The 14,558-nt window shown below is 41.9% G+C and overlaps 1 long non-coding RNA gene across 1 annotated transcript in view; it reads right to left on the reverse strand.

Moving 5' to 3' along the window:
* LOC145722942 (uncharacterized) overlaps positions 1 to 3,350 on the reverse strand; it is an 18,810-nt gene extending 15,460 nt beyond the window's left edge. Inside the window, exon 1 of the long non-coding RNA XR_014147516.1 lies at positions 3,242 to 3,350. This is a non-coding gene — a long non-coding RNA (uncharacterized LOC145722942). The remainder of the gene's footprint in view (positions 1 to 3,241) is intronic.
* Positions 3,351 to 14,558: the final 11,208 nt, after the last annotated feature.

Consider the following 14,558-nt stretch of genomic DNA (forward strand, 5'->3'; position numbering starts at 1 on the left):
AGCTGAAGGCAGAAGCTTAACTGACTGAGCCACCCAGGCTCCCCCAAAGGTAGCTTCTAAATGAGGCATTCATTTATCAGGCATTAAGACTTCCCAGGCTTGGGCGCCTGGGTGGCTCAGTCATTAAGCCTCTGCCTTCGGCTCAGGTCATGATCCCAGGGTCCTGGGATCAAGCCCCACATTAGGTTCCCTGCTCCGCGGGAAGTCTGCTTCTCCCTCTCCCACTCCCCCTGCTTGTGTTCCCTCTCTCGTTGTGTCTTTCTCTGTCATATAAATAAATAAAATCTTAAAAAAAAAAAAAAAGACTTCCCAGGCTTTCTAAACAACAGCAGAAAACGGTATTTTTAATACCATCAAAGGAAAACTTTAAAAAACAGGTCTATTCCAGGAGAAACCACACCTTAACTAGGAAGATATTTTTTTTTTTCTGAAAAAAGATTGACAAGGAACTTAATCTGAATATATAATGAGGTTTTAGTTAAGTTGTATTTAATCAATCTCCCAGGCAGTGGTGTTTAATTTACAAAAGCATATTATTTCCATCTTCAAATTATTCAGTTCCGTCCCCAGAGGTTGTATCCAGCAAACTAAAAGCCAGAAGATGACCAATGCATGAAGGAATAAAAGCAGCACTTTTCACACCCTTGTTGCTTTCAAATTATAGTTCTTCATTAGACTTGTTCCTTTGGAAAAAAAAAAAATCGAACAGTGCTATTGATGTTTTCTATACTATAATTGATCTGAGCGACTATAAACTACTCTAACTAGGGTAAGATGGGTAATAAATAAGAATCACGAAGCATGAAAGCAACAGAGATTGAAATTTAGTGTTTCCAGGATATTATTTGCTTCAAAATGATGCCAGCCAGCTAATCAAAGGACATTTCCCAGTTTGCCAGTTATGGTAAAAAAGGTAAGAATTGTTTGGACTGTGGCATAACTTTAGATTTTTTTTTATTCCATCTTTGCGCTTCCTGTTTGCATTTTATATTTTGCAGACCGTGTTCTCCCTTCTCTCCCTGGCCCCCTAGTCAGGGACCCTGATTCCTGTCGACTGAGTGCTCAATCATCAGTATCTGATCGGTACCACTTCCCATTTACCATGACCTCCTTTTTGAGTGAGAAGACACATCTTTCTTTGTCCTGAATCAAGGTTTCCTTTTTAGGCTTTATCACCAACTGTTTGACTTCGGATGAATTCCTTAACTTCTCTATTTCTCAAACTCCCACAATATGCGATAAAGGGAAAAATATCAATATTGTTTTTACCACACAGGAATATTTTGATTGTATGCATGAGGCAATTACATCCTATCAGATGTAATATGTTAAATACGTATCTATGCATATTTAATAAGTCAACACATGTAAAGCACTTGGTATCTGACCTACATTGCTCAATTGCTGTTCATGTTCATATAAATAAATCATATTATTTATATATTCATTCAATAAATGCCTCTTGAGTAACTATTCTAATACTGGGTATACATCAGTGAATAAGATAAAAATCTCTTCCCTCATGGAGCTCCATGGAGAAGCCAGCTGATGAAATAACTGCATTATATAGGATGTTTGGAGGTGATTAACACTATAGAGAAAAATAAAGCAATAAAGGAGAATGAGCAGTGTTGAGGGAGCGTAGGAGGTGACTGGTTTGTAATTTTGAATAAGGTGGCCAGAGAGGGCCTTGTTGAGAAGGTGACATTGAAACAAAAACTTGAAGGAAGTAAGGGAAGGAGCAAGGAGAGTATCTGGGAGAACTATGTTCCATGCAGAGGGAACAGCATGTGTGAGGAACAGCAAGAAGACCAAGGTGGCTAAAGCAGAGGGAGGTTGGGCCAAGCAGCAGAAGATTAACCACTCCACATTCTTGAATGCTGCACTGATGGCTATAAAATAGTATGTATGTATGTATGTATGTATTTATTTATTTTTAAAGGGCAAGGTGCTTAGTAAGTATTTATCCTCTGCATGGAAACAAGTCAGTTGTCTCAAATTCCATGCCTTCCTCAGTCTCTCATGCTCTACAGAGCCTGGGGAGTGCTCATTAATCAAGAGCACCAAGCGGCGGATTGGTTTTCACACTGTTAATGAAGCCTCCAGAACCAATGCTCAAGAACAAGCTTAATCTAAATCACACCATTCTTTGGAGACCTTCCCTTTAGTTTAGGATGAGCCTTCAGCCCAATCAAAAGCCACAGATGAGGGGCACCTAGCTGGCTCCATGCGTGGAGCTTGCAACTCTTGATCTCGGGGTTGTAGGTTCGACCCTCTCCTTGGGTGAAGAGATTACTTAAGGAAAAATAAAATCCTTAAAAAAAAAAAAAAAAAGCCAAAGCAAACTTTCCAGTCAACCCACAAATTCAACTATTACCCACTACACATGGGTTTAACTATAAAACTGTCTTTTGTCTCCACTCCCCCTCTGAACTATGTCCTTGATTAGAATAATTCTCACCCCTACCATTACTCTATACATACAGTGCCTCAGGGCAAGTCATATTAAAATAAAAAGAAAAATGCTAAATCTGCAAACCATATCCTTGTGATTTTTGCCCAAATTTCATTATACACAGTGCATTTGGTAAAAGATACATGTATTTTTATGGCTTCCATAAGTTCCTTTGAGTTTTGGTGTTTCGCCACTTACTAGCTGTGTGTGACCTTGAGCGAGTTACCTAAGCTCTCTGGGCCTCAGTCACCTCAACCGAAAAATGGGGATGGATGTGCCCCCTAAGGTGATTTGGAAGGATTAAAAGAGTAAATATAAATACAGTAATCCCCGGGACACCTGAATGGCTCAGTTGGTTAAGCATCTGCTTTGGCTCAGGTCATGATCTCGGTCCTGGAATCAAGCCCCCCCCCCTCTTCTGCACCGTAGGGCTCCCTGCTCAGTGGGGAGTCTGCTTCTCTTTTTCCCTCCGCCCTTCCTCCTGCTACTGCTCTCAAATAAATAAATTAAATCTTAAATAAATAAATAAATAAATAAATAAATAAATAGAGTAGTCACCCCTTATCTGGGGGGGCTACATTCCAAAATCCCAGGATATGCTAGAAATCACAGCTAGCACAGAACCCTACATACACCACATATTTTCCTACCCACATATACCCATCATTAAGCTTACTACATAAATCAGGCGCAGTAAGAAATTAACAAATAACTAATAATAAAATCGAACAATGAGAAGAATATACTGTCATGAAGGTTATGTGAATGTGGTCTCTCACAAAATACCTGATTGCACTGTTCTCGTCCTTCTTCTTGTGATGCTTTGAGATGTGAAGATGTGATGAGATGCGGGGTGGTGACCGACGCAGGCACGGTGACGTAGCGTCAGGCTCCCGCTGACCTTCTGATGGCGTGTCAGGAGGGAAATCATCTGCTCCAGGATTGCGGATGACCTCAGGTAACCGGAACTACGGGGAGCCACTATCCTCACTCAGCTTAGTGACCGGTCTCTAGCAACACTACACGAATATTCCTTGTTGTCATGGTCACTGTTATGTTGTTTTTCTGGGGAATTGCTCAAAAGGCAGAGAGACATTAGGTGCTACAAAGCACCCATGTAAACGAATGGAACGTGTAAATCAAAGGAGTGAAATTGATGACTACTCTCCTGTGTCTCCTATCGAAGTATCAATTAATGAAATTGACTTAATTAATGAAACATTGACTTAAATCATGATTATAGACTTCCCTTTTTTTCAGATAATCAGCAATTGCTTAAGAGGCCAAATAGCTATGTTCCTCTTTTTATTATTTGGGAGGGATTTGGCCTCAGAAGGCATTTCTTTTTTTTTAAGATTTATTTATTTATTTGAGAGAGAGACAGAGAGAGTGGAGGGGGGGAGGGGCAGAGGGAGAGGGAGAGAGTTCTGAAGCAGACTCCCCATTGAGCGTGGAGCCCCACCACCACCATGAGATCATGACCTAAGCCAAAACCAAGAGTCAGATGCTTAACTGACTGCACCACCCAGGTGCCCCTCAGAAGGTATTTCTAAAAATGCTTGTCACTTTATAACATACTGTAGTGGATAATAACGATAATAGTAACAACCATTTGAAGGGTGTTTGCACGGTGTCAGACACTTTATGTATACTATTTCATTAATTTTCGGAATAATCCCAACAGAGATGTTACCACCGTCCTTATTTTACAGTTGAGGAAGGTGAAGCCCAGAGAGACTGAATCACAGCTAGTGGGCGACATCACGGAATTCAAATCAGGATCTGTAGTCTCCTACACCTGGCTCCTTAAATCTAGAGTCTTGACCGCGAAGTGGTTATGAAATGCCTGAACAATGGATCAGACTTTCAGTTGGTAGCCGCCGTCAGCTTCTAAGGCTGTTTCACAGTGGCTATAGGGCAGTTCACCAAGTATTTCTAGAAAAGTGTGCAGGCTACAGGAAAAAAGTGGAAATCACAGGTCTTTGGGTGTATTATTAGGAAATTTAAATAATCTATGGGAAGAGATCAAGGTTGAGGGAAACTATTAAGTGTAATGATGAAAATTATATTTATGGAGCCTTTGTGTGCCATTGTACCGCACAGACGTTTAAAACACAAACAAGACACGGTCCCTGGCAAGATCTCCTTAATAAAGAGTGGAGTGTGGTTAAATCCATCTTCAGCAGATGCATTACCTTTCAATGTGCATGCTACATCAGTCATTTGTAGGAATTAAGATCATAGGCTGAAATGAAGCCACACGACGGGCAATCCAAGTGAGGTACCCTACCAGATTATCCAAGTGCCAGCAATCTCTACACATCAGAGATGATCTGTCTTCCTTAAAAATATCAGCAGGATCAGAACAGATTTTTTAAAATACCGCTGATACTTCGATGTGACATTTTTCCATGGGATCCAATTTCCTCACATTTTACTTGATCAACGTTGGCAAGCCCCTAGGTTTATTAACAGGTGGTGTGGACAGGTTAATTACAGGAGGAAATTAGTGCACCACAGAGACCAGGGGGATCACTCCTACTTGCAATCACTTTTAACTGTAAATGATTTGCTACAGCTTCTCATTCACCTCTTGGGCTAAGGGTTTGGACAACAAGAAGTTTCATGAAACTCAGGCCTCTTTTCCAGGCTAGGATCTAGCACTGTGCCTTTGTTAGCAACTTGGCAAAGACTAATTTGAATGTATAAAATAGTAAAGATGACCTAAACACAGCATACTGGTTTCCTAAGGCAACAATAACCAAGTGACACAGCTGAGTGGCTTAACCCTCAAACATTTATTCTCTCACAGATCTAGAGGTGAGAATTCTGAAATTGAGGTATTGGCAGGGCCATGCTTTCCTCTAACAGTGTCTGTATCCAAATTTGCATTTTTTATAAGGACATCAGTCATCTTGGATTAGGACTTACCTTAGTGACCTTATTTTAACTTGAAGATCTCGGTAAAGACCCTGTGTCCAAATAAGGTCACATTCTGAGTTACTTGGGGGTTAGGACTTAAATACAGGAATTTGGATGAATTTGGATGAGAAAATTCAACCCACAACACACAGTGTTACTATCACGTTGATGACGGCTCCAGCAGCTGGGGGGTGGGGGGAGGGGCGAGGGAAAGAGGCAAGTACCGTGTCGTGTGGTAAAATGAGCTCGGGGTCATGCAGACCTGGATACAAATCCTGACCTGGTCATCTGGGAGATGTGGCTTTAGGGAACTTATTGGTATTAATTGCTGAAAGGTAAGTCATAACTCACTATCTTGCAATTTAAAAAAAAAAAGATCCTTTAAAAATACATTTATTTTATATGTGTAACAAATACGTAGTTTACAAATACTAATTTACATAATCCTTATGACAAACTTAAAGGGTAGGTACAGTTACCACACAGAAGGCACACAGAAGTTAAGTAATGTACCCTCAGTGACACAACGAGCAAGAAGCAGGGGCACGCTTCACAATTGGTAGCTTGGCCCAAGACCTAAGGACTAAACCAGCCGAGCCCCTTCTGCTTATTAAAACTGGCCTGATAGGCCCCCTACTGCGTGCAGCAGGTCATGCCCCACCTACCTTTGCTCAAAATATTTGACTGGCTTCCCATCTGACTCAGAGGGAAGGCCAGGGTCCTGATCCCGCCTCCAAAGCTGTCAGAGGTCTCACCCCTGCCAGCTTGGGACCTCATCTTTGGTCACTTCCCCCCATCTCTCCTGCTCCCGCCAACCCACTCTTCCCGGACACTCGGGCACTCTCTTACCCAGCCCTTTGCCTTTTGCTGTTCCTTCTGGCTGTAATGCTGTTCCCATTACAGCTTCCTCAGGACTTGCTCCAGCCCTTTGCTCAGAAGACACCCATCTGTCCACCTGGCCACTCTCTCTGCACCTGCTACTATTTCCTTTCTCTTCATGTCACTCGTCCCTGCCTGACATAATATTTATTGTTTGTTTGCCTATTGCTTCTCTCCCCGACTCCCAGGGCTTCTGAAGATGGAGTCTTTGTTTATTCACTGCTGGAATCCCAGTGCTTTGTGACTAGATAGCTAAATCAATGGATTGGGTGATTATCACCAGGCTTGATCATGCTTCATAAATAATAATTGCAATTTTTTTTTTTAATGCAGAAACCAAAATTCATTGGAAGTGGCACAGGATTGGGTGGAGAACAAGATGATTTTGGCTGGGGAACTTTTTTTCTTCATCTTTAGGAGAATGCACGTCACTGAAATGCACCATGCATCAGGCTTTCCAGCTTGTACTGGGGCACGGCGCCCAGCATAGAGGAAGCGCTCGGAGGCAGCTGGGGGTTGAGGAAGAAGAGCCAGAGGAGAAAGAGTGAGAAAGGGAAGAACAGGAGGGGGAAGGAAGAGGAAAGGACAGCAAAGGAGAAAGAGAAGGGGAAGGGAGGCAACTTGCTTGGTGCTGGTGACGAAGCCGAAAAGCCAGGCTGGGCCCACGAGCAGCCCACGGTCGGGACCCCTGGGACGCACCCCGTGTCAAAGGTGCAGCGTGACAAAACCACTCTACTTTTCGCCCGTCTGGTCCTCTGCTTGGAAGAGCACCCTGTCTCCTTCATTTACCCTTTTTTGCAGAGAAAGGATTTTCTCTGAATCCCCGAATACCACTTTTCTAAGCCAGGGTCGCACCAAGATCAGCAGAAAAACTTCTTCGACATGCAGTCACCTCCGGAAGCACTCTCAGGTCCTCAGTGGCAGGTGGCACTGGGCAGGTGGCTGAGCCTTGTGTCAATTCATTTTCTCATGGGCTGGCAAAAGTCTAGATCCATTATTTCCTGAAGGACTTTTTTTTTTTTTTTTTGGTCTCTTCCTGCTGTTCTCAGCAAAGGAAAACAATAGCTTGGGAGTAGCTCTGAGCCTCTGTCACCCCTATAATAATAAACTAGCACATTGGGCAGACTCACCCCATGGAAAGTGCATTTGGGCTTGCAATTCCAAACATTTAAAAGAAAAATGGGCCAAGCCCAGGTCGTGGTGTCTATGACTAATGAAAACTCTGCTGGCTGCCACTCTCCACTGGTCTGAAACAAGAACCAGTGTTTAATGGGTAATCATGCTGCAGGGATCCTTCCTCAGCCCTCCCCCAGCATTCCCCGGGTGGAATGCCCTTATCAGCATGAAGAGTCACCACATTCCATACAGATCTTTCTAGCACAGGGAGTATGAAGCAATGCTGCTATATAAGGTTATTTCCAGCTCCAAAGTGCTGCTCTCAGTAACAAAGCTCCATGTGTCAGACCCTCCTGCCCCCTCCCCACCCAAATCAAGAGCGAGAGGGAGAAACTTCTTGGATGAGATCGTTTGGAAGACGGACTGCAAAATGCAGAAATATGTTGCCATTAATGACGCCTGACATCAGTGTGCATTTGACATCTGAAAATGTATGCCCTTTTTTGGAATCTAGAAAGCCAACTCTTTGGGGTCATGGTTCACACATGTACATTTCACAGGTGGTGCGATTCGTAAATGCACATACTCACATTCACGGTATAGATTTGGGAAGGTACCCAGATGATTACTTCATTTTCCAGAAAACTGAAAGAGGAGTGAGTTCTGATTTCTAGGTAATTTTCTAGTAACTCCGACTTTTCTGACTTTAACTCAGGGTTCACAGTGTAGAGGATGGCTGGAGGGAGGGCAGAGAGAGATTTGGCATCCATTGTATTCGATGCAGGTTGTGGAGTAGAATACATTTACCTTCCATGGGCTAGGTTTTTAAACTTGACATCACAATGAATTTGTGTGTTCTGGGTAGGTACCAGCTCCTGTTTCTTTGACCAACACTGATCTGCAATATACTCTCCTGACATGGAAGGTTTGGCAAGAAAGAAGAGGTGGGCAAAAGAAAAATGATCCAGAAATTTCCTAAGTAAATGACAGGGGATAATTAAAAACTGGCAATAATACCTAAAACAATCAATGGTCTTGAATTGCTGGAAACATAGCAAGAAAATAAGACATGTGCTGCAAGTTATTAAATAGAACAAATCTCTCGAAGTAATAAAATACGCAAGAGAAGATCTTCTATGTTAATATGACAGGGCGAAACTTAGCATGTCTGACTTCACAGTGTTTCCATTTCCCTTGCTGCTGTGACCTACAGCTTAGCAACTTCTGCTTAGCCCTGCACGTAGGCATGTTACAGCTAAGATTTGCAAAAACTGCTTTTTACCTGAAACCTACGTCACCATGAGAGAGAAAAAAGTTCATACAGAAATGACTATGCAATGTTTAAGATGAAGAATGACATGACTAGAATCCTGTACCCAAAGACCAACTTGACCAAGAACAAAGAATTTAGACCACCTTCAGATATCTCCAGATGTCAGTCACCTTTGGACTCCAGCCCCCTCCTGCTTCCCCCTTTGGCTAACATGAAAGAAGTTCGAATTCCATGCCGAGGGAAGATGGTTCTCTGAAGCAATGGTCCGCCACCCCTTTGGTTTGCTGCCTTCCCCAGTAAAATCACTTTCCTTGCCCCAACCAACATCTTTCCTTTTGACTTATTGACCTATTGTAGACGAACAGAACGAACGTGGGCTTAGTTACAGTAGAAGATAGTAGAAAATAAAAGTTGCCCCCTGTAATACCTAAAATTGTTTAAAAAAAAATTTTTTTTACTCCTAGGCAATACTAGAAGATAGAGATTTAGATCAAAGTGTCTGTCCAAATCATAAAAATTACAGAAAAATGGTTTCTTAAGTGTGGAGGATACTACCTTTGGTGGAACTCATTTGGTTTCTTTCCCATTTCCTTTCATCATCCAAGTCAGCAAAAGGTTCTTTTAGTGTCATTTTTGTGAGAACCCTTCCCCCACACACAGCCATAAAACCAACCTATAAAAAGTTTAGAACAGGATTGGAATCAAAAGAGAAGAAGAAAGCATGCATGATTAGAGAAGTCTCTTAAGGAATTCTCCCCAAGTCATTGGTGAAAATTGAAATTATGTGCATTGGAATCCAAATTATTCATCTTGGGAGTCTCCAGTACTACAGACCATGCTTTCTACACGTTCAAAAAATAGTCAATCATTTTATTTAAATGAGTAGAAATGAACTTCTAGAAGGAAAAAACAAAACAAAACAAAACCACACATGTTTGGAAATGCCCAGATTCAAATAAGACCATGAGAAAGCCTGTATGAGTCAACCAAGATTGACGGACCATCTACTAGACACCTGTCTCTTCTAGGTGTGTAAACTGCAAGGCCCCCAAAGTCTGATGAACAATAATGTAATCAGTGGTTAGGTATTAACTTCTGTGTTTGTGTCTCTCAGTCTGGGCGAGGCATGTAATGGGCATCTGGCAGATAGTAGGGGCAAAAAGAACATTTGTTGAAGAGGGCGCCTGGGTGGCTCAGTCAGTTAAGCATCTGCCTTTGGCTCAGGTCATGATCCCAGGGTCCTGTGATGGAGCCCCACATCGGACTCCTTGCTCAGCAGGGAGCCTTCTTCTCCCTCTGCCCTTCCCCCTCCCTTCCTCCCTCTCTCTTTCTAACAAAAATAAATAAATAAAATCTTAAAAAAAAAAGCAAAAGTGCTGCCTTAAAAAAATTGTTGGAAAAATGAATAAATAAATCTTCTCTTCACTAAGTTAATGGTTCCAATTTATTTGTGAAACCTGGTTTCAAGAGCTCCCTCCCCATCTAAGTTGCTCTTCTTTAGATTATCTCTAGCTTCTGGGTGTCCCACTTAAAAAGATGGAGGCCAATGCTGAGAAAATCATTTTAATCATGACCTGATAAGGTACACTGTGTTATCTCCTGATCAGGATGCTAACCTACCCTTTGAAGTTGACTGAGTTTTGTTTAGTGAGTTCATAGTACTCATCATGATTATTGTGGATTATGAGCAAGTATGCACTAGGATGGTAAGACTGCACCCCTTTTTCTTGGTAGGTTCCTTCCTGTGCCTTTCTGTTGTAGATGTTGAGTATGATCCTGTATTAGTAGTAAGCTTTATTATTTGAACCAAGGAGATGATAAGGTAATCTGAAGAGCCATGAACAATAAGTGATTACAGTTTTGATAACTGTTACAAGCTATGAGGACTCTGACCTCAGAGAATAATTCCGGTTGTCTTTGTACTCCAGTGGAGTGACTGCCACATGCAAAGATATACAGGTTTGACCACTCCTCCCAACCTCTATTGTAACATCCTGGTGCCAACCATCATCATCTCTCCCCTGTGTTAATACAACAGCCTCTTAACTGGTCTCCTTACTGCTGCCATTGGACTCTGTGATGGTTAATTTTATACATCAAATTGGCTGGATCACAGTACCCACATATTTGGTCAAACAGTATTCTAGATTTTCTGTGAAAGTATTTTTTGGTTGAGATTCACATTTAAATCAGTAGACTTAGAGTAAAGAAGATGGCCCTCTGTAATGTAGGGTGGGCCTCATCTAATCAGTTCAAGGCCTTACCAAAAAAGACTGACCTTCTCCAGAGATGAAGGAATTCTGCCAGCCAACTGCTTTCATACTCAAACTTCAACTCTTTCCTACATCTCCAGCCATCTGGCCAACTCTAGATTTTGGACTTGCGGGCCCCCACAATCGTATGAGCCAATTCCTTACGATAAATCTATTATATGTATATGAACACCCTACTGATTCTGTTTTTCTGGAGAACCTTGACTAATATAGCCTCCAACAGTCTGTCTTCAATTCAGCCATCAAAATGATCTTTTAAAAGCCAAGTCAGAACCTGTCCATGCTCTGCTTGCAACTCCCCAGTAGATTCCCCTTCTACTCAGAGAAAAAGCCATGCTTCTTTCAAAGGCCTCTGTATGCTTTGTCCACATTGTACTTCTCTGGTCTAATCTGCTACCCTTGCCCTCACTCTTCTGCTGCTGTCACACTGGCCTCCCTGCTGCTCTCTGAGGTTCAGATGATTGGCACTTGCTATTCCCCTGCCTAGAACAATCTTTCCCCAGAAATCTGTATGGCTCTCTCCATCTCCTCCAAGTTGTTACTTTCTCAGGGAATTCTTCCTTAGTCACTCTGCACCAGCTCTCCTTGCCCTCCTCAGGTAGACTTTTTTTTCTCTGTAGCATTTATCACCCCCTAACATGCTCTGTCATTTACTTATTTCCTGCTGGCTCTCTTTTGTCACCACCATCATGGAAGCTGATGAAGGCAGGGATCTTTGGTTCCCAGCTTTACCTCCAGTAAATATTGAACCAACAAACAAATGGATGAATACTTTGTGCCCTCTCTGAAAAAAATTACTCCATTAAAAAAAATTCTTCAAAAGTCTCCATTTGAACAAAACAAAGCAAGACAGCAAAGACCAACCATGAACCTTCTCCAGTGTTCCATTCTTGGTCCTCTGTCCTTAGCACTTTATACCAGCTTCTTGGGAGATTTGGTCAGAACCCAGTGTTTCAGCCACTATGTACACACATCCCTGTGTATCATGATCTCTGGACAACCCACTCTTCTGGAGCCTCAGATCCTTTAGGACAACTGCCTAATACACATCCTTCCCGTACGTTTCATAAACATCTCAAACTCAGTGTTTCCAACAGTGAAGCGATTGTCATTCCCCTACGCCTACCTTTCTTGGGTATTCCCTGTATAGGACACCCTTGCCCAACCAACTCTAGCTCTAGCCAGAAACGCAGGTTCCCTATACCTCCCCACTCTTCAAGTTCTTTCCATTTTACCTCCTAAATCACTCTCAAACCCATATTTTCTTCAGAAGCCCAGCGAAGACCCTCACCAGTTTCTGTTTCTATCACTACCTAACCCCTTAATGGTCCTTCCTTCCTCTTGGCTTTTCCCTTACTCTTCTTAATCCTCTATGTCCACCAGAAGCAGTCCTTCCAAAATGCAAATCAGATCCTGTTGCACTCCAGCTTAAAACAGTCCCTTGGCTCCCCACAGTGTTAAGAAGTAGAGCCTAAGACCTTTTAAGATCCAAAGCCAACCTACCTTTCTCACCTGGTTTGCATATTCCGCATCCCTCCTCATTTATACTTCCCCCACACCAGACAGAATGCAGTTCCCAAAGCCCCACCAGGTCAGGCCTTCTTGCCCTTATTCATGCTGGTGCTTTTCCCTGGAACACCACGTCCCTTTCATTTACACAGCTAACTTGTACTTAAAAATTAACCTGGTGTAACTCTCTCGCATCAGGATGATTTAGATACCCTCTCTCAGAGTGAGCCCAGCATTACCTATATACTATTAGCACCTAAGCATCCATTACCCTGAATTGAGGTTGATTTACTTACTTCCTCTGTCTTTCTAAACTTTACAGTTTTGTAAGGGCAAGGAATATGCCTTCATGCATTTTTTTTATTCCTCATTCTTAGCTCAGTTCCTGGCATAGAATAAACATTCAATAAATCTTATTTAAATGAAAGAATTGATTATCTTGTCAGTTCCTAGCATAGCATAAAGCTAAATAAATCTTAATTAAATGCAATAAATGGACTGTGACATGCAGGGCAGCTTGAGATTAACTAAGAGCGAGGGTACTTTCCCGGGAGCCTGGGAAAAGGGTTCTACCATGGATGGAGTAAGGGTACCTCCTGTATCTCCACTAGGGCCGTGCATCAGAAATGGAAAGAGAGCTTCAGAGCCGTGATGGGGTGGCAAGTGGTGATGGGGGAGTAATTTGGAGCAGGGAGTGGTGTCAGTGGGACAGCAACTAACCCCAAAGTCACTCTAACGCCAGTTCCCATTAGCAGGAAGAATAGCCGAAGAGCAGAGATATTCCGAAGTGGTGGGATAGAGAGAAAAGGACCAGTGGCCACAGAGGAGAACTGGAATGCTTACCACAGAGAATGGTCCACACCCAAAAGTCCCTTTTGGAGTAATGATCGGAATGAGCAGACGAAGATTCTCTTGATTCTTTCTTGAGGGCTGAAGAGCCAAAAAATCATTTTAAGGTGTGCGTAAAGGTGCATGGATTAAATGTCTAAATATAACGCACCTTTCATAGGCATGACACTCACATCACCTTCTTGTTCTACCAGAGGAAGAAGAAGCAGACTAAGAGGGTCTGTGTAAATGGGAGTGAAAAGATAATTGTCCGAGTGTAGGAATGGGTATCAAATTGTGTGATCAACTAAAAATGGGAATGTTATTACTTTCTCCAAGTCATGGACCCAATTTTTTTAACATAGGTCACGAACAGAGCTCTATGCAACATGACTTCCTTTCGTTCCACATCGACCCATTAATTCACTCTCCTTGGGACCAGTGGTTCCACACACCACCAATTGTTGTAACTGCCTTAGTTGCAAGACTATTACAAGCAACCTTATCAAGTGACCGGCTGAAATCTCATTACCCTTTGTTTATGGCAGTGGATGAGAACCTTCTGCAAATGTGAATGGTTGGCTATTTGGATAAGTTTCTAAACCTCTGTTTCACCCCGAATAGCTAAGAAATTGTACTAGGAACTTCTTTATATATTCAGATTTGGGATAAGGGTTTCACTGGGTTTTTGTTGTTGTTGTTGTTGTTATTGTTGTTCTTTGGTTTTTGTTTTTAATGTGTAAGCCAGGTATCTATGGCATCAATTTAGCAATTTGATTAAAAAGGAAACTAGGAGAATTTAACACAAGTGTTCTTATTGTTCATATTTTGGCTTGAAGTAATCATGATTTCCCATTCCAAGGACAACCAGTAGAGTGAAAATAATAAGAAAATAATGGAGCCAGATAGATGCATTCTGTGTGGCAACTTTTCTGCTTACCAGCTCTATGAACCCTAGGCAAATTGCTTAACTTCTTTGGGCTTCAGTTTCCTTATCTGTAAAACATGTGTAACACTAATTAATTGTGTTATTGTATAGGGGTGCCTGGCTGGCTCAGTGGGTAGAGCATATGACTCTTGATCTTGGAGTTGTAAGTTTGAGCCACACGTTGGATGTAGAGATTACTTTAAAATTTAAAAAATCTTAAAAATAAAAAAAATAATATTTAAAAAATGTATTACTGTGTAGATGAAATTAGATGTAAGTTCTAGAAGAATATGGACATATTGTGAATTTTTTTCTTAATCGATTGTAAAAATTTTTTAAACTATTGACAGCTTGTTTGCATGATGCTTGGGTATC

The sequence above is a fragment of the Leptonychotes weddellii genome, chromosome 8, assembly GCF_054177405.1.
Source record: "Leptonychotes weddellii isolate Sample4059 chromosome 8, ASM5417740v2, whole genome shotgun sequence".
Lineage (NCBI taxonomy): Eukaryota > Metazoa > Chordata > Mammalia > Carnivora > Phocidae > Leptonychotes > Leptonychotes weddellii.